Source organism: Parasteatoda tepidariorum, chromosome 2 (genome assembly GCF_043381705.1).
Source record: "Parasteatoda tepidariorum isolate YZ-2023 chromosome 2, CAS_Ptep_4.0, whole genome shotgun sequence".
Taxonomy (NCBI): domain Eukaryota; kingdom Metazoa; phylum Arthropoda; class Arachnida; order Araneae; family Theridiidae; genus Parasteatoda; species Parasteatoda tepidariorum.
Window position 1 is genome coordinate 26985147 of NC_092205.1, and position 27813 is coordinate 27012959.

At 27.5% G+C, this 27813-nt stretch overlaps 1 protein-coding gene and 1 long non-coding RNA gene across 13 annotated transcripts in view; one reads left to right on the forward strand and one right to left on the reverse strand.

Moving 5' to 3' along the window:
- Positions 1-453: 453 nt before the first annotated feature.
- Positions 454-11800, reverse strand: LOC107443770 (uncharacterized). Of its 2 annotated transcripts, XR_011636117.1 has the most exons (5): positions 11463-11800; positions 9616-9795; positions 6684-6804; positions 2743-2904; positions 454-2013 (listed from the first exon to the last, which is right to left on the reverse strand). It is a non-coding gene; the product is annotated as an uncharacterized lncRNA (long non-coding RNA). The 2 variants fall into 2 exon arrangements; XR_011636116.1 differs by having other exon boundaries at positions 9616-11800.
- Positions 11801-24453: 12653 nt separating this feature from the next.
- The window catches only part of LOC107442702 (uro-adherence factor A), an 82388-nt gene continuing 79028 nt past the window's right edge, over positions 24454-27813 (forward strand). For 4 of the 11 annotated variants that reach the window (XM_071177363.1, XM_071177364.1, XM_043045642.2 and 1 more), the window contains exon 1: positions 24475-24726. The gene's annotated coding sequence lies outside the window, so the exon portion shown is untranslated. Of the gene's footprint in view, positions 24727-27813 lie in introns of all 11 variants that reach the window. The other 7 variants (XM_043045643.2, XM_071177359.1, XM_071177357.1 and 4 more) reach the window with 3 other exon arrangements.

Here is a 27813-nt window from a genome sequence, read left to right on the forward strand (position 1 = left end):
CCATTCTTTACGCCCACATAAATGGATGTGAACAAATTGTTATTTTAGAACGTTTGTAAAGATTTAATTGAACAACGTTGTGGTTACAAACACGACAACTGTTAATTTTTACATATAAAAACAATTACTTATGTTTCAAAACTATACAAGTTCAGGTACAAATAAAGAATATATTTTACTAGAATATACTTAGCATCTAAAACTAATCTTTGAGGCCTGTTTTTTAAGTGAGGGACGTTTTGTTGTGTACAATAACAGGAGCCGCGTGCGTCGCAACGAGTGCTTGCGATGTAAAATTTATACAAGAATTTTTATACATAAATGTGATCGTTAATTTCTTAAAACCTGTGAACCTTGCATTTCCGAACACTTTCAGATCGCGATTAGCGAAAAATTTGGAAATCTATATTTTTCCAGAGCACAATCATCTCTGTATATATATATCTNACGTTTGTAAAGATTTAATTGAACAACGTTGTGGTTACAAACACGACAACTGTTAATTTTTACATATAAAAACAATTACTTATGTTTCAAAACTATACAAGTTCAGGTACAAATAAAGAATATATTTTACTAGAATATACTTGTTGTGTACAATAACAGGAGCCGCGTGCGTCGCAACGAGTGCTTGTAAAATTTATACATGAATTTTTATACATAAATGTGATGGTTGATTTCTTAAAACCTATGGACCTTGGATTTCCGAAAACTTTCAGATCGCAATTAGCGAAAAATTCGGAAATCCATATTTTTTCCAGAGCACAATCATCTCTGTATATATATATATCTGTGTGTGTGTTATAAAATATGATATAAAGAATACAATGAATAATACAAAGAAATATGAAAATAATAAAAAGTGTTGTAACACATCAGCAGCCAACAACACCACATACCTTTTGAATGAGATCTGCTGGGTTTCGTTATAGCAATGAGGTGAACAACAAAAGCTGTAGGCCATGTTACGATCGGCTGGACTCTACACTATCAACTATAACTAGAGGATGCAAAGTTTAGTCAAAGTAAAATATCGAAAAGTTGAATTCAAAGTCATAACAAAACCAAATTATAACCAGGTCTATGTATACAAATACCACAATATTTATAAGAATGAAATGAAAATTTGTGATAAATTAATGTTTAATAATGTTGCTAAATTATTGAAACAAACAAATAAAATATTAAAAAAATATTGTCAAATACCAAACTACAGAATTTTGTAATATTAAAAAGCTCTTTTTAGCCCACAATACCAAATACTTTATCTACCACAAACATGTATTAAATATCGATTTAACTTTATATTACAAACAAATATTCAATGCTGTTTATTTCTTGAGTAATACTTTATCTGTTAGTAGTATTTTAATGAGTAGTATTATTCAGTGATAAATTTTTTTTATTGCCAAACAAAGAATTGGTAAATTATGGAATATGAAATTTTTCCCTAAGAGTTTTTAACTGTTTTTACAGTAATCAGTACACTGAGTGTAAATATGAAAAGAGTATTTATCTAACCACTGAAAGTTCAGCTTAGCTAAATATGTCATTTCAGGTAATTAAAAAAAATTAACAAAACATGAACAAAAAAACTACCAAAACAAAAATACAAACAAAAAAGTAACAAAAACTTAGAGAAAAATTTATCAAAATTGAAACAAAACTAACATAGAAATTTAAATCAAAAAGCAACAAAATAGAGTCGAATTTGATTCAACAATTCCTTAAAAAGTTGCTAAAGGTCTCCTATGAATATATATACTACAAAGAAAATGAAAGAAATTCAAACCCTTTAAAACACGCCGATTCCTAATAAAAAGAAAAAAATTTCAGTGAATTTAAATAGAAAGTAAACACACATTCACTCTTTTTTTCAACAATAGGACCTGATCAAAGGAGGTTCTTATAGAAACGACAGGTTTGATGAAAGTCAATGAGTATCGGGAGAAGTGTTACAAATGCCGATCCAGTGCCATAACAGGAGTTTTTTTACTGACACATATGCTATACCTGTCGCAAGGAAAATGTGAAGTATAAATACTCAAACTGACTATAAAAAAAATAAGATACATACCAAGATTTTTTAACTCATTTATAATTTTTTTTTAAAGTAGGTGAAAACTTCTAATTTTCTAGTGTTATATTAATTTTCATCTGTTAAAATTCAAGCTATTCTTATAATACTTTTAAAGCTTTTTTTTTAGTTTCTGAAATTTTGTCCAGTTTCTTCCGGATGAAATGCCAACAAAAGTACAGTAGGGAACCGATTATTTGGAACGATCAGGACCATCGCTATTCCGGATAACTGATTTTTCCGGTTTTCTGAATCGCTACAAAAAGCCGTTTGTTAAACCCAACTAAAAAAAGAAAAAAAAAATGGAAATAATCTTAAAAAGAAGAAAAAACAATGAAGTAATACACTAATGATTATTTCCAAAATGATGGTAAGGTAGCATCTTTCAAAAAAGAAATAAAAATCCGAAAATCTTATGAAGAAAAAAAATTTTTTTTTAAAAAAATGGGGGGGAGGTGATTTATCGAATTTCATTCCGGTTTTTTGATTTTCCGGTTTTTTGAATTCCGGATAACGGGTTCTGTACTGTATTTACATTCAAAACAATCATGTTGTTTTTCCAATTTAACACTAAACGTACCATAACCGGTCAAAAGACTGTTTATTGTATGTTGCATTATATTGTTGAGTGTTGATACGTCTCACGTAAAAAAAAATAATAATACCTGCTATTCCAGTGTCATCTAACACAATCAAGAATTTTGATTGCATATCAACCTCCATTTACTTCCTTTGCTGATTCAATAGCCCCTTGTGAGCCAAGGCCTTACTAAGGATTTTTTCATTTTGCTCATTTCCTCGTCAAGGAGTTATATATCAACCATTAACTGTATAAAAAAAAACAATGCAGACAAGAATATAATCAATTGCACAATCGAAAAAATAATGCAGATAAGAATAAAATAAAAAAGGAAGAAAAAAAAATGCAGACAAGAATAAAATCAAAAGAAAGGAAGAAAAAAAAATGCAGACAAGATTTATGAAATTGCGTCACATGATGTTTTAAAAACATTACGTAATTATTTGATGGCCTTTATAACTATCATATAGTGCCACCAAAATGGAAAAAATGCCATTTTTTAAAAAAAAATCTGTTTGACGCTTTTTAACAATAGTTATTAATAACCTAAAAGAGCAATTATTTATTTTTAAGCTTTGATATACAATTGTCAAAAATTTGATAAAATCAATCTCTAGAGTCATATATATGAATGAGTAATTTTAACAACTTGTAACTTAACCCTTTAAAGCACAATTTGTTTTTGGAAAAACTGGAAGACAAAAAAAATTGGAAAGAAAATGAATATATAGGTATAGTGCAAGTTATTTTTTTAAATTTCAATTGTGGGGGAGCAGGGGTGGGTGTAAAAGTAATAAAAAATTACAGTACAAACAAAGTTTAAACAAATTGATTACAGGTTTATCTTGAATTTAAAAACATAAAATAAAATTAAATCAATGTATCAAATAGCTAACCATCAAAATGCACGGCGTGGTTATCACAAGAAAAATACTGCATAGTGGTGTCATCTATGGTAAATAAATTTAATTATAATCTAGCCTATCCACTTTTACTAGAACAGATCTCAGGCGGGTATTAGAAATAAAATAATGCGAGATACAAGATTGCCTGTGTGAGACACAGGCATGTACAAATTGGCCGGTAATTTCCCCCCATGTCAGACATGGTCAAATGTGTTAAGGCATTAATACACATTTTTCTGTTAAGTTTTTTTTAGTTATCAGAACCAAAAAAACTGTTCATTATAGCAAAATACCTTACTTTTACTTTTATATAGAAAAGCATTCCATTTTTTTTTTTTTAAAGTATTAAATACACACTAATCTTGGACATTTTCTTCATCATTTGGTGCACCAAAATAAAGCAACACAGGATGACTTTGAGCTGAAATAAATTTTAAACTATTCATAGCTGGACAAATTGCCCCCACACAAATTGCAGAAAACTGTATACCATCATAAAATAATAATTGTAAATGAGTTTTCAAAAACTTCGTTTTAACATTTTTGAACAATGCAAATCTGATTGCATCTCACAGAGTTCAATGATCAAACCTAATTGCTCTCAAGTAGACTTTACAAAAAGGCAGCACCAATTTGGATGTTCCAAAAGTGGTTATAGTTTATAAGTGGAAAAAAGAGGAGTGCCTCTCAAATCATGGCAATTTGACAGTTTTCTGCGAAGAATAATATTTAAACATATTTCAAATTTTAATTCAGTAGAATATTACCTTTTTTTTAATTTAAAATTTATTTATTTGCATTATCACTGATTTCACAAATTATTTAAAAAATACTTTAAATTTTTATTTAAAACTTTATGTTTAAAATTGATTCACAAACATTTTTTTTATTTTTTGTAAAAATTAATTATTATTTAATTTTTTTAGTCAGAATGCTGAAAAGTAATCAAGATTTTAAAAAAAACTCACAAAGAATTGTATTCATTTGAACATAGTGTATATTTAAGTCAAATATATGTATGTAAATTTATACTGTAAAATTATGTAAATTTATCTCACACAGTAAATTTATATTTATGTGTGTAAATTTATGTTAAAACTGAAATCGATTTCAAACGTCAATTTATACAATAAATTAACTCTTTTATTTTTATTATCACTATGTTAAATTTATCGTGAAATAATAACTATTAATAAAAACAAAAATTTCTATTTTCTACAAAAAAAAGCTATTTAAAACTTACAAATGTTTAATAATATGAAATGATTTTTTAATCGTTCAGAAAAAAATATTAAAAAAATAAATAAATACAGTATGATAACTGGAAATCTGTTCTGGTATAAATACTTTTAACACAATAAAAATAAAATAACTTTAGTTATTTAAAAAAGTAACAGAGTAATTCCTTAACATGACATAAATTATTTTAAAGTAGTATTAACTACTTTAAAAAATAAATAAAATAAACATCATGCAGAGCTAAAACTCACAATAATCCATGAGAATTTTTTATAATTCTCATAAGATTTTCATAAACCGATAAAACAAAAATATCTATTTAATTAAATATAAAAGTTAATTTCAAAAAAATCAGAAGTGTTTAGACTACGCTAATTCAATTTGGTTTACAATAATCAATTTGGTTCACAATAATCAATTTGGTTCAGACAAAATATCAGAATTTTCAAAACCATTCGGAAATGTTAAACAAAAATTATTGAAAATACAATAACTTGGATTTACAATATAATTAGCACAAATATAACATTTCAAAAAGTGATAATTAAAATGTGCAATTTGAACATAATAATATTAAAAATATCAGGATTTAAAAACTTCACGGAAATCCATAGCAATATTTGCCCCCAAAAAAAGGAAATAAAAATTCCCCCTCTTTGAAATAAAATTGGCACAAATATACCATGTCTAAAAGTGATTATCTTAATACACAATTCAAAATTAGAGTATCATAATAAAATCTTTTAAAAACAATATTGGGACTTTAAAATCCTTTTTAAAACTTTGCATCAATAACCATGAAAAAGCTACTGTAAAGCCACCTAAATTATATTTTAAGCACATCAAAAAGTCAAGACTCAAATGTTCAATTTACAATTTCCACTTTATTTTATTTCATTGATTTTATAAAAAAATTACAGTTCTTAGATATATATAAATAAAGTGTTTTTCTGGGTTTTATTGTTAGATGATTGATTATAAAAGAAAATTGTACCTTTTTTTGTGAGATGATGCTGTCTCATACATTTTAACTTATGTAGGTGATGTAATGTACTATGCCTATTCCTCAAAGTTTCTCATTTGTTGCTGGCAGATCATGAGCATTCTTTTTGTTGCATTTCTGTTACACTGTTCGTCAGATTGGATTAGGTCTATTTGCTAATCTACGTGTTATTAAAAAAACGAATTTCCACTGAACTTCATTTTTGTCTTTTTGAAAATTAGTGTAAATTCATACTGAGGTTTTGTGGCTTATTAGACTACAAATAAATTTTTTTAATTATTATTATGATCAGGTGTTGCCACAAAATGCAAATCAACAGTCGAGGGCCACAGATTGTGCACCATAACCAATTTGAAAGTCTTAAACATTCTTTAAGGAAAGCAACAATGGAAATTTTCATGAAGTAGTATTTGCCATGATTTTTTGACAATTTAATGTTTAATTTGAAGCAATGGATGAAACAAAATGTATTGAATATTTTAACTGTCAATAAAGATAGCATTCTTTATAATATTTTGAAAACAATGCTTCTCTTCATAAAAATATTGACTATTATATAATTTCAACAAGATTGGGGCAATAATTTTAATACAATAGGTCTCAAATGCAAGAAAAAAACCATGATGAAGTAATCACAATTAACGTAAACTTGTTATTATAAAAATATGTTATGACTTACAACTGCATAACTATAATTAAGATAAAATTATTTGAGTTTAGGTACAAGATTAAAAATTATTGCAACAAATTTAAAAGTATACAAGAGAAGGAAAGAGAATTTCATTTACCCAAAAGTTAACTTTTATTATGCTTCAGGAAATATATTTTTTTAACGATATAGTATGATAAGAATTTAGAAATTACTAACTTTTTACTTACCTATCTTAAGAAATTTGGAAATTATCCTCTTTTTTATCTTCTTCATGATCAAAAGGGCTTGCATTTGGTTTCAAAGCATCATCAGATTCATGATCAAGTACAGCATTATATAGCATGCGACCTATCAGATAACAAAAATTTTCAGCATTAAAAACAAATCAGGCATATTGTATTACTTTTTAAGGTACTACAACCACTAATGAGAATTAAGGGTTGGAAGGGAGGCAAAAAAGAACAATATGAAAGAAGTTTTAACCATTCCAAAGTCTATTTAGATATCTGGTGTTACCAGGCTCATGTTTTTTNTTTTTTTTTTTTTTTTTTTTTTTTTTTTTTTTTTACCATCCTAGTTGTGGAACAAAGAAGAATAAAATAAAAGATAAAAGAAAACTAAAAAAGTAATTTAAACAAATTTTTAAAAATATATGTCCTGTACAACATGAAAATAAAACTTGAATGCTGACAAGTCTGTATTCTATGCTGTTGTTTCGAATCTTCCCAATATAGCTTCAGCTATAATCCAAATGCTCTGGCAAAATCACACACAGAAATTGATCGAAAGAGAATGTCCTCCAACGAAAATTCCCGGCAATCACGGATGCGTTTGGAGGAAAAAGTTTTCAATTGCCTATTCAAATCTATACAATTCCCCCAACCCAAATGTTTATAAATCTATTTTCTTTAATTTTTTTTTTTTTTGTCGCAAAAGCAACTAATTTTATCTTTGAGTAAATTTTTTCATTGCAATTTGAAATGAAATACCTTGGCAATGTCGAAACCAAAACTTAATAATACTAAGAAACTAACAATTTTCTAAAAAAAAAAAATCTTTTAAGAAAATAAAGCTTTTTTATTTGACAAGTTTTTATTTTTGTTAATAATATATTAAAGTAATGGATGATACGAAGTATTCTTAATTTAAATGATAATAAATATACATATACATATAAATATATATATTTTACAAAATATAGTGAAAACGATACTTCTCTAAATGAAAATAAATATGCTGATATTTTATTGAAATGAATAGCACACAACCTCTTTTATACAGTGGGCCACAAAAACTGGAAACAACAAGTAGAAGCTAATATAAGTAAGAAAATGATATCATAAAAAAATACACTAGATATCTCAATTCTATTTAAAGTAATACAGTATAGCCTCGAAAATCGGGACTACTAAAATCTGAAAACCGCAGAAATGCGCACAAATTTTTCAATTATTGATGAGAAAAAAATTAAATACGTACATCAATTTCAAATAAGGGATAAGATGAAGAAATTCATGTGCTGCAATATTATTGCATAAAAAAAATCTATTTTGAAAACCAGTTGGAAATCAATAGAAATAACTGCCAAGCAAATGATAAAAAGCAACTTTGATTTTGGTTGAAATTGTTGTAATTTGAATGCGTCCCAAAGTTATTAGTTTAATACCCCCATCAAAATAGTTTTGTACTATTAAAAATATCAAAATTTCAGAAAATTTTAAACAATTACTGCCGAAAAAAAAACAATTAATAAGATTACAAGACTTTACGATGAAATCATTGTAAATGAAATTATGTTAAAAAATAATTACTTAATTATGACATTTCAAAAGTATTGCTCGTAACGATATTGTGTTAAAAATATTGAAATTTATGGGAATTAACGCTTACTTACAAATATATGGTAATATGAATTTAATTACAAGATTACAAATAAAATTATAAAATAAATTATACCAATGCTGAATGTATTGGCATAAAGAAAGCCATCAGATACTTTGATTTACTTTAAAAAAATATTTAAGAAATTTTTTAGAAAGCAAAATTTTTTACAACTATAAAAATAGTAACATAAGGAGATAACTATGATTGTAATTTTGAAATTTTATTTTAGACTTACAGTAAGATATTTTTTCAGTTTTTTTTTCGTAAATTCACAAGAAACTATATTACTCTGGTATCACTGAACGTACTGCCATAAACAAATCAAATACGATCTGATACTCTGCAACTGAAAACAATTAACCTAGATACATTTGAATGTTATAAAGCACAGTTGAAAAAAAAGTTTTTCTTGTTATTTCATTGCTTTCATGTTTTTATCAATGTTTAAGACAATTTAGCCTTGTTTACTGAAATACAATTGACTTGCAAGGCATAGGTTGTAAACTCTGCTTTAAAGAATATTTTTCCAGTTCCCTTAAAATTTAATTTTTAACTCGTTGAACATTCGGTAACTAAATGTATTTCCCACGACAAATATCATATGGAGTAATACAAAAATTACAAAACTAATTAAACAAAATACAAAAATTTGTTTTGATTATTACATTTAAATTAAAGCAAAGATATGTTTATAATATGAATTTTTATAAAATATAAAATGAATTTTATATCTTAATGCTTCCTTCTGAAGCATTAAAAAATTTTTAATAAAGTGCAAATCTTTCAATTCCTTTCACAAAAGAAACTTCATTTAGTACTAGAAGCCTATAAAAGGGTGACTTCTGTACTAGAAAGAGCAACTTAAATTTCATCATTGCAACCATCATCAACCAACTCCTAGAGCAAAAATTTTTTCAATTCTATATTAGAAAGTCAATTAGAAACATGCTAGAATTTTTTAAAATTGACAACATAACAAATTGCATACATAAAAAAAAGACTATCTTTTAAAACAGGCACAATTTTAATTTTTCCAATTAAGTACACAAAAATTTCAGAATTTGAAACAAAATATAAATTAATTATTAAATAAATTTTAAAAAAGTAATTCGCTAAACCTGTGAAATTAAATACATCTTTATAGTTGAAAACATTTGTCTTTTCTTTATATTGTACCAATATACAAAATGCATTCCACAAAAACTGAAAGCAAAATCATAAAAAACCAAGTAATACATTTACATCACAGATATAAATAGTTTTTATTCAAAATACCTTCCTTCTGTTGATATACAACAATCCCATCATTCACCGCTTTTCAAAACAAGTAAAGAAGCTGAATTAAGGAGCACTGCATTGCTCAAATAACATCAGAATCTGTAATAAAAAAATTTTCTACGGAACTTCTCTTTCAACATCAGAAACAGCCAGAAATCGCATGGTGTGAGATCAGAACTGAAAGGAAGATATGGCATAATTTTAATATTGGATTTATAAAAATATTGCTAAACAGAAGTAGTGACATTCTACTGTTAACTCTGACCCATTCAACTCTATTTCTGTAGAGCAATTAAAAACAGTTCTTTAAATGAATATGAAACTAGGAAAATAAAATATTCAGCTTCATTTAGAACTTTAATGAACATTTAAATACTTTTGAAAAATTGACAGCTTTATTATTTTTCTTAATTTCGTGGTTTTGCGACTCTCAGTTCTTATGGAATGCCCTTAATATTGATATCTTAAGTCTCAGAAATTTTGCAAAGCAGCATTATTTCAAAAATACATCAAGTTTTGCTTATTTTTTGAAAAGTGGAAACTAGCAGTTTTGATAACAGCAAAGAGTGATAAAAGAAGATAAAAAAAAATTCCAAAGTAATATATGATAGGTATAGTTCCCCAGCATTGAAATTTTAATTTTCTTATAAATTTACTCAATTCAAGAGTACAATTCTGCTGTGCTAGCATTTTTAACAAAATGAAAATAAACTGTTATTTTTGCAAAAAGATTTCATGATGGCAATTTTAACCATACTGTAAGAGAACTTCGAAATATTTAGGAACATTCAGGCTTAAAATACTTATTCAAGAAAATAAACTAACTGAAAATTTTAAAATCAGTTTTCCTTTTAAGAGAAGAGTGGATATGATATTCTTTATTTCTCTTATTGTTATAAATAAACGATTTTATGCAGAAATCATATGTTTTTCATTTTTATACAAAACTTTCATTCAATTACAAAACAGTGTTTTTTACAACTTTTTTTATCAAAATAAAAATGTATATAAAATATGCATTTATAAATTGAGAATTTGAATGGTGTATATAAAGTAGAACGATCAAAACACATTCAGTAAGAATGTTTCCTAAATTTATAAAAATCCTGAATTGTATTACTGTAGTTCACTTATTTCGCACTACAGCAGCACAATGGGCCATTGGCGATGGTATGGGAAGCATCCCTGAGGATGATCCGAAGACATGTCATTTCAATTTTGGTCCTCTGCAGAGGGGATTGATCTCCCATTTTAATAGGCGGACGACCCATGTGAGAATTCTAGTACATTACGGTAGAAAAGTTTAAGGAGGACCAATACTGCACACCCTCGGTCCCTACGCAGACTGATCCAAGTGATTACCCACCCGCACACTGACCGCAGCCAGTGATGCTTGACTTCGGTGATCTGCCGGAAACCGTGTCTTAGCAATCAGTTCACTGCTAGACGAATTGTATTATAATTTTTCTGTAAGATTTTAACTTTTTTATTGCAGTTTAATTTTCTGTAAAAAAAATATTGATTTGTGTTAAAATTATGAATTGAATCCATCGAAAATTCAACTATTAATTAATTAACATCCGTCAAACTCCTCAAAAGTTGAAGAATTTTGGAGCAGAACTAAAGCAATCCTAGAACATACCAATTATTAAATAATCTGTCAGACTCCTGATAAATTATACTTAAAAGAAAAATTAGTTCAATGTTTTTTAGTAATGAGTAAATATTTACAGTATTTTTGTGCTCTCACAATATAACAATCCTAACATACATTAACAATTATAACATATTTTTCGTTTGAATAATAGGGGTTATCTTATAATCGACATTTTTTAATTGTATACCAAATAAAAAAAGTTCTGCTGAATATAATTCATAGCATTCTAAGATATTTCTGTCAGAAATTTACATAGTTCTCCTTAGGTTAGGATTGCTATTAAGGACATGAAGCAAAAAAATTGCCAACTTTGTTGATAAAATTAGAAGCAGCATGAGAATTTATATTAGCGATCGTCCAGCTAATCACTTAAATTTTATAGCAATATTACTTGTTGCATTTCATTCCCAGAAATCAAAAAATAATGCAACATAAACGTGAACTCAATAATATTTGATCGTAAATAATAATAATTTAAAAACCATGAAGAAACTGTTCCTTCTTGTTCTGTTGTCGGCAAAGACAGTTTAATACAATTATGCACAATGAAGTATTTGCTTATAGCTTACTCAAAACAAGTATGGTTAACAATAAAGTAAAGCTAAGCACAGAGGGCGCTAAAAAAGTAATATTCGTTGCATTATTTCTGGGTTGCTACCATAGAGTTGAAATCTATGGTTGCTACTTCCACTTTATTTTTACCCTCAAGTTCGATTAATCCGTTTAATTTTAACCGAAAATGAATTTGGGCAACTCCACAGGCATGCTATGATGCTATACAAAATTAACAAACGGCAATATTTTACACAAATAGGGGATAACCAAATAGGGGATAATGGATGGGTGATCGTGTAAAGCTAAGGGTGGTGGCGCTAGTGGTAAAGTTGCTCTTTCAAGACTTCCGGGTTACTGCTTCCGATATATTTTTACGCCGCAGATTGAAAAATCGCGCCATTNAGAATTTATATTAGCGATCGTCCAGCTAATCACTTAAATTTTATAGCAATATTACTTGTTGCATTTCATTCCCAGAAATCAAAAAATAATGCAACATAAACGTGAACTCAATAATATTTGATCGTAAATAATAATAATTTAAAAACCATGAAGAAACTGTTCCTGCTTGTTCTGTTGTCGGCAAAGACAGTTTAATACAATTATGCACAATGAAGTATTTGCTTATAGCTTACTCAAAACAAGTATGGTTAACAATAAAGTAAAGCTAAGCACAGACGGCGCTAAAAAGTAATATTCGTTGCACCATTTCTGGGTTGCTACTTCCACTTTACTTTTACCATCAAGTTCGATTATTCCGTTTAATTTTAACCGAAAATGAATTTGGGCAACTCCACAGGCATGCTATGATGCTATACAAAATTAACAAACGGCAATATTTTACACAAATAGGGGATAACCAAATAGGGGATAATACTCGAAACATGGCGAATCTTAAGCTTTATTTATGTTGTTGTTCATTTACGTCGCACTAGAGCTGCACAATGTGCTATCTTTATTTATGACATGATAAATTATTATTTATTTGTGTTATGATAAATTATTATCTATTTATATTATGATGATTGTTATTTATGTTATGATTATTGTTATTTATGTTATGATTAAAAAATTGATGTTCCATTGTATTCGGCGAATGGGCCTATAGGCCTAGGCCGGTGTAAAATTTTCCATACCTTAGGGGAGAAATAAAGGTACACATGGCTAGTCTACGGAAGGGTACTTTTTATTCACGCAGCACTAGAGCTGCACAATAGGTTATTGGTGACTGTCAGGGAAACATCTCTCAGGATCATGCGGATGCAGCGTAGAGAGACAACATAGCGTTTTACCAGGCGGACACATACGCCCACCATTCATCCATATGCAGATCGTAATTTTGACCTGAACCAAAACACAATCGATCTCCGATCCCGTACCTCATTGTTCAGGATCTGAAAACTTGGTTAAAGAATAACTGGTAGGAGGTTTTCCTTTTTGACGAAATGTTTTTTAACAGGTGGCTGCATCGTACAGGAAAATTTTAAGAGTACCTGAAAATTTTCCCTCTCTTTTTGTTATTTCGAATTTTTTTTAAATTTTATTAGCGATTGTTAAAGAAAAATTTTCGAATCAAAATGCAATATAATATGAGAACTGCTTTTAATTCATTACTAAATTGCTTAATCACAAAAAAATAAACTTTTACTTCATTTAATATTAGTTAAATATGATTTTGCCTAGTAATTGTATTTATTACTAGGCAATTACTTGACTTATTACTAGGCCTAGTATTGCCTAAAATTATAATTGTCAAAATAGAGAAATAATAAAAGTGGTATAAAAGTTTTTTTTTAAATCATCGAAAATTTAAATAAAATATATATAGAAAAATTGCCACACCTCCGACAAAGTGTAGATAAAAAAAAAAAACTATCAATTTAAACAAATTCAGTCAAATAAATTTCATTTAAAACAGTTAATATTTTTCTCAAAAAATAAGATAAACAATAATAAATATAAATTAAAACTTTCCTAAATAATAAAATAATAATTTTATATAAATTAATATTATTAATATTATTTTATATAAATTAATTATATAATTTTATATAAATTAATAATTTTATATAAATAAATAATCCAATTTCATTTATTTATAATTTTATTATAGCTATAATAATTATGAAGCAAACGAAGCTTGTCAACTTATTTGCAAAATATTAAGTACATCTTATTAAAGGTATAACGTTATTTATTATCATTATTTTTCTCTTGTGCTCTCTTGTAATTGTTACAGAAGGAATGTTTGCATTCGTTGAAAAAATGATTCATACACTATGGATGGTGTTTTCAATAGAAATGTAAACAATAACAATCTCGAGCTCGGCACCTACTCTAGTTCCGGTTAAAAAGTTTGCAGCTGCTTACTACATGTTATTCTGATAGGCGATGTTTTCAAACGGATAATTTTGTTTTCAATAAAAGAAATAAATTAGATAATTTCTGAGCTCAAATCTGCCATATTTCATAAGATATTAATGTTAATATGTAATTCTGGTGAGTTTGAAGTGAAAATTTGTTTTAGTTTTTTAGAGATATATTGTTAAAAAAGGTGACATGGTTGCTAGATTTTGAATAACTCGCTTTTTTGGCAGTCTTGATATGGCCTCTTTCCATAAGTTTATTACTGTTTGTTCTTGTTGCAAGCTGTGCACCATCTTACGTTAGTGTTAACACTTTTAGCATTGTAAACACCAGTATTGTTAGCATTGAAAACGCAAGTAATAAGTAATCAAATACATTGTTTGCAAGAATCTCAAAACACAATGATGCCAAATGGCTTTAAAATACAACTGAAACAGTAACCCGGAAATTTAGGCGTTACCGAGCTTGCAGCGTTCCCTAGTGTAGAGAACACCATCCATAGGGCAATTTTATGGCAAGGTAAAGAAATTTCTTCAGCTATCCAATTATCAGATTCTGTGAGGCAGTTGCGTTTTTGTGAGCATCGAACAGTGACTTTATGAGAAAATTAACAATTATTTGAGTTACTTATTAAAGAAAATAACGATCATCTAACAAAATTGTACTAATGGTAATTGGAATGAAATTCCAGTTTTCATAAGTAATACCGTGGCTATTTCTTAAGGCGAAAGGTATACGTTACAACTGGCTTCAAATAAATTTAATAAGAAGTTTAAGCACAGTAAAATTTCAAACTTAATATTTTAATTTCTAACTGTTAAGGATGATTTTCCTCTCCTTGTAACACAAGTGCGGGTTAGTTCCATAAAAAAGTCCTCCACGATGGAAAATCTCTCCCAATACTTGATCCATGATTTCCCAAGTCTTCTGAGTTGGGTTCAAAATTCGAAGGCTATGAAGTTGAATATTAGTAGTCATAAATCCAAGAAAAATTGGCTCAGCCGTTCAACGATGGTTATAACTGTTATGTATGGTTGACCGTGTAAAGCTAAACGCAAATGGCGCTAGGGGATTTATAAGTTTAAGCTTGAAAAAGGGCACCATCAAATATTATTATACTTGTAGCGTTTATAACATAACGCGTTCTTTCAATTTAAATTTCAACGAAACAACATATGAATTAGGAAGATTTCGCAAGCATGCTATGCCCTGAAAGATGCAACCCAAAAAATAACTAGCGGTGATATTTTGCACAAATACAGCCAAATATCGGATATCACTCAAAACATAGCAAACCTTACACGTGTAAGGTTTGCTATGTTTTGTAATACAAAAGTACTTTATTTATGTAAAGTACTTTATTTATGTTGTGATATTAGTTTTTTTCTAACTGTTTTAGGCTCACAACCAGTAAGAATTAAAAAAAATTACGGGAAACTCTTATGAATGGTAAAATTACGCGTAAATTAAAACATAAATCACATTAACAAAACTTCCTATAATATTATTTAATATTAGAATATAAATTAAACGAAAGGATACACCGGAAGTTTTCTAAGTTTCTTCCGGTCTTAGGAAGCTTGTTATTGTTTACATTCCGTCAACCATCCATTTATACAAAAAAAAAGAAGAAAAAAAAGAAGGCATTTGTACATTTCATAAATGTCTTGCAATTACAAAATTTGAAAATTCATTCTCCTAATTCAATCGAAAATAAGGCAATATATTGCCTTTGATGACAACGTTTCATTATTTTTTTTATTTATTCGCTCATTTATTTATTTATTTTATAAGATAGCCTATTTTCATCACTAAATTTGTTATATAAAATTTTAAAGTCACAAATTGTATTGCGAGATATTCGGAAGAGTTTTAAGAAATTTTTAATGAAGCAAGACAACTTTCTTTTTTTTAATGCAATGGGATACGTGCAAATGACGTAGTGTCCGTGTCTGGATCCTGATTGGTTGCTGAAACGTGGCATTGTACTTTCCATTCCATTTCGTGCAAGCCTAGCCCCCTCAAACTCTTAAATAAAACATTCTATATTCTTCCACAAAGATTCTTTCACTATATATTTCTTACTTAATACAAAGAAATAATCGAAAGAATACATCGAAAGAAGCCATGTAGTACATAAACATTCTAATTATGCATTGAAGTTTCAAAGTACACAAAGCAAAAATATATCCTTGTTACAATAAAATACGTAAGCAAATAATAAATCTAAGGCAAGTAAAAGACGTAGACGAGAAAGAATTACATTTCTATAAATTCGATCTGCTATACAGAGCTGTATTTAATTAACACTCTGACTAATTTTGAGAAACATAGCTGAACTTTAACGCTCCATTTTGCTTATAAGCAAACAGCTGGCGTTGACGTAACGTAATAAGTCACATGTGTGGGTATGCGTGATGTTCTTCTTCTTGTAGTGCAAGTACGCAATTTCATTTATTTAGAGCGAAAAAATGCTGATTCCATTGCATTTTGAAAACTGATAATATCTAGAATTGTAATTTCAATTAATCAAATTTATTTTGTGTGAGAAAAGGGAAATGGAACAAAAAATATTTTTAGTTTACAAGTGAGTGAGCACACTCGTACTCTAAAGATTTTCTTTTTATTTCAAATTTCATAGGCATAATGCTCTAAGGCAGTGTTTCTTAACCTTTTTCATACAATGAATCCCTTTTAAAATTTTTTAAGAAGCCACAGACCACACCTCTGAGAAAAAAAATTGCAAAAAACATCAATTTTTAGTATTGAATTTATTTTAGCATTTAATTTTATTATTTCAATAGTATACAAAATATTTAAAATTGAAATTTTTAGTCTGAAGGTTGTTGCTGCTTTTCTTTAATTAATAAATTGAATAGAGGGATGGTTTTCGACAAAGCAACGAGCATAACATGTTCAACATTCAATCGATAACGATGTTTCGTTTTTATTGTCACAACTGTGGAAAGTCCGGCTTCGTTAAAATACACTGTAGCTAACGGAATTATAGCTGAAATAGCTCGCTTTACAAGCAATGGGTAGGCTTCTTTCACAGAAGACGAGAACTCTCCGAGTGTTTTTGAATCGAAATCCATTTTTAGCAAGGATTTTGTTCTAAGATCAATAAGCTCATCTTTGGCAAGGTTCATATCATCGATACAGTCAATATCACAAAGAAAAGGATGACGAATCCACAACTCATCTTTTATCTTTATCTCATCCAAATTAAAATATTTTTTCAATGNTTATGACCACTCCTAATCTATGTAACTCTCATTATACAATAAATGTATCAATCACTCTGTCGATTTTTCAAACAATAATAAAGAAAGAGTTGGGCTATCACCATCTTTTTGTTAGTTATCAAATTCTTTTTGGCACAAACCATGAGGCTCATTATATCAAATGTCTACTGTAATTCATAAATTTGTAGAGCAAAGGAAGTTCTTTAAAAAAAAATTACATTTACTTTTCTTTTTTTTAAATTACTTTTATTTATTTAAATCTTTATGCAGAAAATTAAAAGCTGCAGAGTTTCAATTATAATAATTTATTTTTAATAAGGATTTATGTTATTTCCCTTCTAAATAAATAAATACAAATTCAGATATACTATGTAGAAATATATATATATATATATTCGTCGTTGAACAGCTGACAGTCGTGAGATTTGAGTTTACGACTTCTAATGTTCCTAATCAATCCAGAAGACAAGGAAACTCCCGGATCAGTACTCCCAGAGGTATTAATTTGTTATGGGAACATGGAGGACTTAGCGACTCGACAGATTTAACGTGCATCAGTCACCGTATATATTTCTGTCTGACACTTTAATGGCGATTATTAATTTTTGTTTCATTTTTTAATATTTAATAACAGAAAAAAAAAGAAAATTCATACAGCTTTATCAGCGCTAGTTAAGAAAAATTTATAAGCTTAAAAATTTACACCATTCACAACCAATTTTGCGCACTTCATTGGCGTGAGCGCAGTACAGGTTGGATATTTCCCCACCTCAAACATATTTTTAAAACTTTAAAGTTAACAGATTTCATAATCAAAGCAAAAAAAAAAAAAGCGGTAAAAATCAAAGCAATAAATTTTTCTGCAGTTCTTCCTTCGATTCTTCCTATTCAAATCTTTGCTCATTGGTTCGCTTTGAAACGCCTTTTCAAAGAAGGGAAAAAATAAATGAAATTGTAGAGTTGTCGCGGTGTTTCTCGGAATTCGGGACCCCTTAGGAAATTGCTCAAGTTTTAAAAACGTTTAGGTCAAACTTGAATGAAAAAAGCACAATGCTTTACAATTATCATGGAATTTCCTCACACATAATGTCCAGAGGGAACGAGAGGACATTTATTTTGAAGATAATTTGTATGAAATATGTTGTCGCCGCAACATTCTTTTGGTTCCACAGATTTATCTCCTTTTTCCTGGACTTATAGAGGTTTTGGGTTTTGGCAATGATTATGACTCCTGTGCAGCTAAATATTATATTTTATTTGAAAACAGTTTTTAAGCTGTTTTCACTTGAAATTTTAGAAATGTGTTTCGTAAATTGTTTGCAACATCTCGGAATAATGAAATAAGTTGATCCAGATCAACTGATTTTTGCTGATTTCAAATTGGTTATGTAATGAAAAGAAGTTCGTAAATGCTAATATCTCATAACACTTATAACAAAGTATGAATTTCAATATTTTTTTCTGATTCGAGATAGGATCAGTTTTAGTATTTATACTTTTTTTAACAAAAATTTGCCTCCACACATCAGTTCTTAAAATTTGAAATGCAACTCTCATTGAAAAATTTATGAAAAACAATTTTGCTTCAGGGAATTTAAGGATTGATTGAGTAAAAGCAGAACGCGTTGAGAACTTTTTTTGGGTTAAACTAGTTTAAACGACATTTGAAAGTGTTTCGACAGTTTAGGGTTGAGAAAAAATAAAAACATATTTTTGGAAACAGTGCAAACTAGTTTCTTGTCATACATTTAATTGATAATTATTAAATTAAGGTCTAACAAAACCATTTTCTTTGTAATAAATTCTAAAATAAACTGTGTTGACTAAAAAAGTAGGTGCTTTAAAATTAAATATAAAATATTTAGATCATTAAGGAAAGAAGATAGGAAGAAAGAATATTAGAAAAAGAAAGGATATTTCATTCTTTCAAGGCATCCCGAATTCAAGGGCTCTTCTGAGCCCTTTACCTTAACTCCCTGTCCGACCCTGGAATGGAGCATAAACTTAATGGGAGAAAAAAAAGTCAAAATCGGTTGAATTACGCCATTTTTGGAAGATAGCGCGCAGACAAATGTAACAAAAACAAATGGCTTTAGCTAAGTCTGGCAAAAAGAGGGAAGGGATATATATACCTTGACGGGAAATTATTTTAGACTATGTCAACCTTCATCTATCTAAAGGTACCTAAAGATGGAATTAAGTTAACATGTCTATATACTAGTGAATTGGTATTTAATACTTATAGTGGTAGTTACGCCACAACCTTACCGTTACCTGATAACAAAATTTACAGAGTTAATCTGCAGCATAATCTTCTTAAATTTAAATTTCCTTACCACCCTAACATAGTCAGAAAAGCACTATAATTGTAAAAATTAGACTAAATTTAACATGTGTAACTAAATTTAATTAGCCCGTATAAAGTATATAAGATTTATGTATGTATAAAAAAAATGTTAAAACTTTTTAATTTTGATTAAAAAAATTTCTGTCTACTTTCAACATGCATACTTACACATTCCTTTTCACTCCGCATTGGAGCATAAGGCTTCTATCATAACTTTCCATCTGATTATTTGTGGCTAGATATATTGCGTCTCCCAGTGTTTCCTTTCCATGTCCACTTTCAAAGGAATGGAAGAATTAAAATCCAAAAAACGGAATAAATTCCTATGTAGTCCATAAATGATCTAGTAGAGTATTAGGAAATTAAGAATTTTTTTTCAGCTTTCCTTGTTTTTTTTAAATGCTGTAATTTGTTAAAATTCCAGTTAATGAATAAAATTCTAAGGAATAATTGAATTCTGTACAAAATCATTGAGTAAATTAGGAATTAAAATTATTAAAATAATATATATAATTAAAAATCTTTTAGTTATCTAGATAAATGGTTTTGTCGTTTTCAAATCCAATTCGAGCGTGGCTAAAAATTCCATACCCAATCAATGGATGGTGTTTTCTACACTAGGGAGCGCTGCAAGCTCGGGACTGCCTAAATTTCCGGGTTACTGTTTCAGTTGTATTTTAAAGCCATTTGGCATCATTGTGTTTTGAGATTCTTGCAAACAATGCATTTGATTACTTATTACTTATGTTTACAATGCTAACAATACTGTTTACGATACTAAAAGTGTTAACACTAACGTAAGATGGTGCACAGCTTGCAACACGAACAAACAGTAATAAACAAATGGAAAGAGGCCAAATCAAGACTGCCAAAAAAGCGAGTTATTCAAAATCTAGCAACCATGTCACCTTTTTTAATAATAAATAACAAAATAACTAAAACAAATTTTCACTCCAAACTCCCCAGAATTACATAATAGCATTAATATCTTATGAAATACGGCAGATTTGAGCTCTGAAATTATCTAGTTTATTTCTTTTATTGAAGACAAAATTATCCGTTTGAAAACATCGCCTATCAGAATAACATGTAGTAAGCAGCTGCAAACTTTTTAACCGGAACTAGAGTAGGTCCCGAGCTCGAGATTGTTATTGTTTACATTTCTATTGAAAACACCATCCATAACACCCTCTAATATTCAATTAAATAAAAAAAAATATTTTGCAAATGTTATTTATTTTTTTTAAAATCATGGAATTAAAATGTACTTAAAATTCCACCTTTTATTAATTATAAACTATGGATTATCCAGTATAATGTGTTACTTCCTTACTCAAATCCAGTTTTCGGGTCAATGCAAGATTAAAGACAAATCAAATGCCGTTCTTAACATCAGTATGAACGCGCCTTAAGAATATGTCCTACTATGTACCTTCTCTTATGCTTAAATTTTGTAATCTGACAACATAGTTACGAAAATAATTTTAAATAATTTTTGCAAAATTTTCGAAAGTGCATGACATTAGTTTTCTCATCTTTGCTTTGTAAGTTCCTATTTGTCTTTTATTTTATATTTTGTTCAAATTTTCAATCGTCAACAAAATACTTTTTATTCACCCACTCAAGTTCAAAGACATCTTTTTTTGAACTTGCTTGTAGTGGATGACACTTGATGTTAATACAGTTTATTCAAATATTAATTCATTAATTAAGTTTAATTAATTAATTTTAGTTTTATATGGGAGAAATTTTTTTAATTATTTAATAAAAAATAACTAAAATAAAAATTTTCCTTGTTTACCTAGGTAGGAATTTTTTTCTTATATTACTTGTTTTTTCATTATGATATTGATATTTTGTTTTGGTTACATTAATACAATATTAGAAAATACTAATTTTGCGAATATAATCATGCAAGCTGAAGACCAAATAATATTTTTTTCGTTGTATTTTTCTCCCCACTTTAATTAATTGCCAATTTCTTTAAATTTTAATTTCCTTCCCCGTTTTCTTTGAATTGTACATTGATTAATAGTTAGTACTAATTAATTAGCTTATTTAAGGTCCTCCCTGTAAACAATAAGATTGACACGTGAATATTCAATCATTACAACAAAAATTATTCAAGGTGATATCTATTTTTTTCTTCTTCTTTGCGCATTGTATCTTTGTTTATGACCAGATGTAGTAATACTTCCCTAGTCGTATATATAGGGATGGCGTGGGTTCAAAAAACTGACTTCCTGATTGATGAGTAAATAATTAACGAGGTGCGAAAGGGGGGAGGTGCAATTGCAAACATACCCGAATTATATTTCTGCTACTTTGTTTCATTAACCTTTTACATGGAACTCACACAATGCACTGCGGAATGTAGGAAGTTTGCAAACCAAATGGCAGCAAATTTTGAGGTACGATTTTCATATGACTATGAGTATTAGGGATCATCTAAATATTATGCAAATAAAAACAAACAACTTGTGAGTAAAAAAGTGCCTTATTGAAATTTTGCATATATGTATATGTAATAAAAAGCAGATCTTTTCAATTTTTTTTAAAATTCATAATTCTAATGGGATAAATACGGCTCAAAAATTGCTAATTTTCACTATAAAATGGGATTAGGGTTGGGTTTGAGCTTATACCTGTCACAAACGCTATTATCATTCAACGCATTAATATTTCCATTGCTAGACATATTCACAATGTAAATAAATAAACATTCAAAAGACTTCTAGTCTTGTAAAATGGCAGACATAATTTCTGTTTAGTTCGTTAGCCAACCATCGTCATTAGATCTGACTCGTCATTTTTCATTCACTCATTTTTTTGTCTTATTTTAAAAAATTGATTCTCCCCAGAATTTTTTAAACTTAAAATTTTTTTAAATATAAAATATGAAATTTATATAATTTTATGTACGAACATTATGTTAAGTATATAATTACGTATTATAATTTTGGGTAAAAACCTTTCGTTAATATATTAATCACCACGAAATGAACGATAACAGCAATGAAAAATAACCTAAATAACCAATTGGTTGAGGACTTAAATCACTATGAAAGTTCAAACAGAAAACAGTTTTCATATGTCTTAAATTAAGTTGTTTTTTTAATTTTTTATATCAAATAGCTTACGGGCAAAATGGTATAGTAGTCCACATATACCCCATAGTATAAGGTATCAAAATATGCAATGAAAAAAAAAGTGATTTTTTTTAAAAAATTTTTTGACTAGAAATCTGAAATGTGCCTCTTTGCCATTCGTTTCTTTCGTCCTTGTAACAATTTATTTATTAATTAATTATTTTTGTTACATATTTTTCTTCTTCTAATTAGAGCCTAAAACAATGTTTAACCTCTCGACTTCCATTATGCAAAAAAAAAAAAAAAACATTGTTTATCTTTGAATTTGGAGCATATTGATGCTCAAAAAATCTTGTGTTGTCATTCTAAATCAACTTTTCATACTAAAGAAAATTATTCCTTTGAAAGAAAGTAAGATCTATGGTTTACCTAACCAGGAAGAAACGTCGACTTACGTTAGTTTGAAACACGCATAAAGTTTGAAAATAAAAATGAAATTAAAAATTTTTTGCTTCGAAAATATTCTGCTTTACTGGTGAATTCGTTGGAACTTCTATGTTATTAGCACAGATTCTTCGAACAGATTTTATACGAGCAAATTCAAAAATTAACTTTTAGTTGAGAGCAAAGTAAAAAAAATCATCCTGAATAACGCTTGCTCTAAGAGTGTTAAATTAATAGTTCAAAGTGTTAAATCAAATATGTTATTCAATTAGTACTAACAATTAATTAAGTTAAGAAATCATTTGTAAGGCACACAATTTCTTACACCACTTTTACCTATGCATTTTCGATTCCTGAAGTACAAAATTTGTGGAAAATCGGGTAAATAGTTTATCGGGTAAATAGGTTATAGTTGAAAATTTCAAAAAGTTGTATTTTTAAGTTTTTATTTCCCAAAAATTATTCAACTGATTTCGTTTAATTTTTCTTCCATTCACAAAGAAAATGAAGTAAAACATGTGAATACCTTTAATTCAAAAATTTTAGGCCCTTTATAAATTAAATAACAATAAATAATTATTAAAAATTTTTTTTTTCACCTGAATTTAAATTTGGATAAATGATTTCGGATTATATATGCCTGATTTCGTAACTTAGTCAATAATTTCACTCATTAAATAGCATAGTTGAGGAAATATATATATACATTAATATTAAATTATTAATCTTGAAATATCAAGATTAACATTTAGTTCGTGAAAATCCGATCGTAAAATAGCAAATGACAACAAAATTTTATATTTTATTACTGTAATAATAAAACTTAGTCCATACATAATAATAAAATACTTAAAGCTTGGCGAGTTATTTATTTATTAATATTGTAACTACTCATTGATGTTTCTGAACGAAAACTTGTTTAGATTTTTTATTTTCTTTAAATTTAAGAAAGATATAAGAGTTTGAAATTAATATTTTAGAATGGGAACACTTAACAAGAGCGTTTCATACCGAAACCAAATATTGAAATTATCAAAGCGAAAGAGTTTTCAACAAACAAGAAGTGACTTTCTTAAAAGAGATAATGAATCCGGCCTAATCGTAGAATTTTACGCAAGTTTTACGCAGTCCCCATTCGAACTTTTGAACACAAAACACACCTGTCAGGAATCTAAGCGCATGCGCTGTAGCGATTCAAATGAAGTATGGCGGCTCAGAAGTAATAGTTTTAAAAGTTATCCAAAAGTTGTTTACGTTTTACGCGCAAATGTCTCCCGGTGACTATCTAATTATAACGTTCACTTGTTCATTCTTATTTTTAGGATTATAAATACAATGACTATTGGATATATTTGTTGATGTTATGCCACACTATTTAATTGTGGATTATTTGAATTTGTACAGGTAAGAAAAAGTCGTTAACCTTTCAAAAAGTATTCTGATTGCACGTGAATTTTTATATAAATCGCCGGAAGCATATGATTCTTCTTTTTAAATAAATAACATTTCTTTCTAGTATTAATTAATAAAAAATTATACCACTAATTCAAACCAGAAACGACAGATGTCATAACATTGTGCTCAAAGTAAACAAACAAATTATCTGTTTTTATCATCTATAGATCCTTTTTTTATTTTTTATTATGATATTCTGTCTAGATTTTGAATTTTGTTGACTTTATATTTGTGTTTTATGTTACATTTTTTATTTGAAGAGAAAAAGAGATTAAGATTTTTTTTAAAATTTTATATCTGCTTCATCCTCAATTCTGATCGACTGTAATTCTTTCGATTTGAGTCTGAAAATGTTCAATAAAAAAGTACGTACATTAAAGTAAAGTAATTACATGATTGAATTGCAGATAATTTTGAAAACCCTTTATTTCATATTTCAAGGTTTTAACTCTATAATTTACTACAGATTTGCATTCAGTAAAATTTATATTTTTATAATTATTTTTTAACTATGATAATTGTTGGTTAAAGGTTTAACCAAAGTAAACATATTGTTAGTTTCTGAAATATTGAGCATCATTTTTCAAAAATTTCCTAAGCGTTCTGTTACTTATTGTTCAAAAAAAAGACTTTTATTTATTGTTGTTTATGTAGACAACACAGTGAAAATTGATGATTATATACTTTATATTTAAAAAACTATTATTACAACTCTTTGAATTGTTTACTTAGTCATAATCTGCATAACCTAGTCATTTAAATTTATCAACTTAATTATTAATTTGAAGTTTCACCTTTTTAATACATTATGTATGTTTAAATTTTTGAAAACAGAAATGAAAATTCACATAATTTGAAAATTTTTTTAATATTATTTCTTGTTAACATTGTGAATAGAATTTTAAAATCAATTATCTTAATTACCCCACACTTTTATTCTATTTTTCAATTTAAATTTTTATTTTCATTCTATTCAAGAAGCTATAAATAACATTTTTATTAAATGCATTGTTTCAAAATATTATTGCATTATTTTAAGATTTCAAAAAAAAAGGTATCAGTATTTTTCATGTAAAAAATATTAAAATGTGTATGAAAATTGTGCGTTCTGAACTGTTTCTAAATATCTCTGTTATAAACTAAAACTTATAATTTTTTTAAAAAATAACCTTTATACTTTTTTATAGATTGTTATATTCATCAAAAAAAAATTTAACGTTGATAAATATAGTTAAAATAGTAGCTTTTATCTCTTTTGCTATAGTGTCACATGGTGTAACTACATGTTCCTTTTTATTTATTCTCTGCTTTTTAAAAGAGCTTTTTAAGTAGTTTTTAAGAGCTGTTTTAACTAGTTTTTATTTGAGATAGGCAATTGTAAATTTAGTTTATTATTATTTTCATAGAATTTTTATCAGCAAATCAGGATTTGTAGAAAAAAATGCTAAAATATTTTATATATAAATTTCAAGTTTTGAATTTAGCTAATAATTCATGTTTAGTAACTTTATTTTTTAAGTAATTGTTTTGATAATAGACTCTTTTATAAAGAAAGGATATTTTGGTTTTGTTTCAAGACCCTTTGTTGATTTCAATCATTAAATCAATATTTTTACGCTAGATCTATGTTGTTTTGAACAAATAAATGGTTTCATGTTGTTAAACTTTTCATTGTTGATAAGAAAACATTGTCAATGTATAATTCTGCGCTTTTCCTAGTGCAATCTCCAATGAATCTAATGACTAAAAAATATTTAACCCGAAAAGAAGTCTGCAAAGATTTGTTTATGGTGCTTGACTATTAGACAGATAAACTGTTATTCTAAGGGTTCAAATTCATTGCCAATAAATGCTCTAATAAAAAATATTAATAATTCTTAGTAATATTCAAATATAATATTGTCTAAAGTACTTGATATCACTTACTAAAGTGGTTAAAATTTTTTATTGCAAACTTATAAATTGAAAAATAAAAATAAATTCATAATTGCTTTTATTCAAGCATAATACTTAAATGAATTTGTGGAGACAAAGATCCACATTGTTGGTTAGGTATCAAATGACGAATAAATTAATTTTGAGCATTAATAAAAATCAATTATTTTAAATTACTTTTGGCGGGACTTGTCTTTCTACATTATTTATTTACACAAACTGCATGTTTACTTAGTTTTATAAGTATTTGTATTTAAATAAACATTAAATTATATGCTTATAATTGAAATATGTAACAAATTATTTTATTTACAGCTAATAGAAAGATATAATTTAAATTTTTTATATTACTTTAATCGACGCTGAGTTTTTTTGTTTGTCTATGTCGAGAATCAAGAAATAATTTACACACATTACCCTCTTATTGTTTCGTTAGATAAACCTTAACCTTCACTATAAGACTATAAAAAAATTCAAAATGTTAAGAATATGTTTATAAATTTCCTTAAATAAAAAATATTTTTGATTTTTAATCAATGATTATTTTCTTAAAAAAATTAAATTATTTAAATCAATTGATTTAAATCATGCCTACCCTGAAAACAATCAAATGATCCCCAATTTTTGTACTATTTTGTACTATTGCTAATTAAAAATCATTCTTATTAAGAAATGTACATATAGATACCTTCCAAGTTGAAATAATTATATAAATGCTGTGGGTACCCTTACAATGAATGAAACAGATATTTAATTGGTTGAAAATACCCAAAACTAGAAGCTCTGCTTGCTCACCAACCACTAGGATTGCTACAATAATTTCTTGTTTCTTGACAGTATATCAATAAGTTTTGACACTGATTTAAATATGTTTGTCATAAAATGTTGCATAATAAAGTAAAATCACAGGATTACTTTGTAATAATAAGAAATTGCTTTTAGCTGTAAGCCTATAATTTGGAATAATAATCAAAATTAAAAAAAAAAGAAATTATAAAGGCATTAAATACTATAAGTAAATGGTAAAAGTAAATTTATTTAAATTAGGGATAATGAAATATTTTATAGTTGTACAATATCTTTCATAACTTTTATTAATTT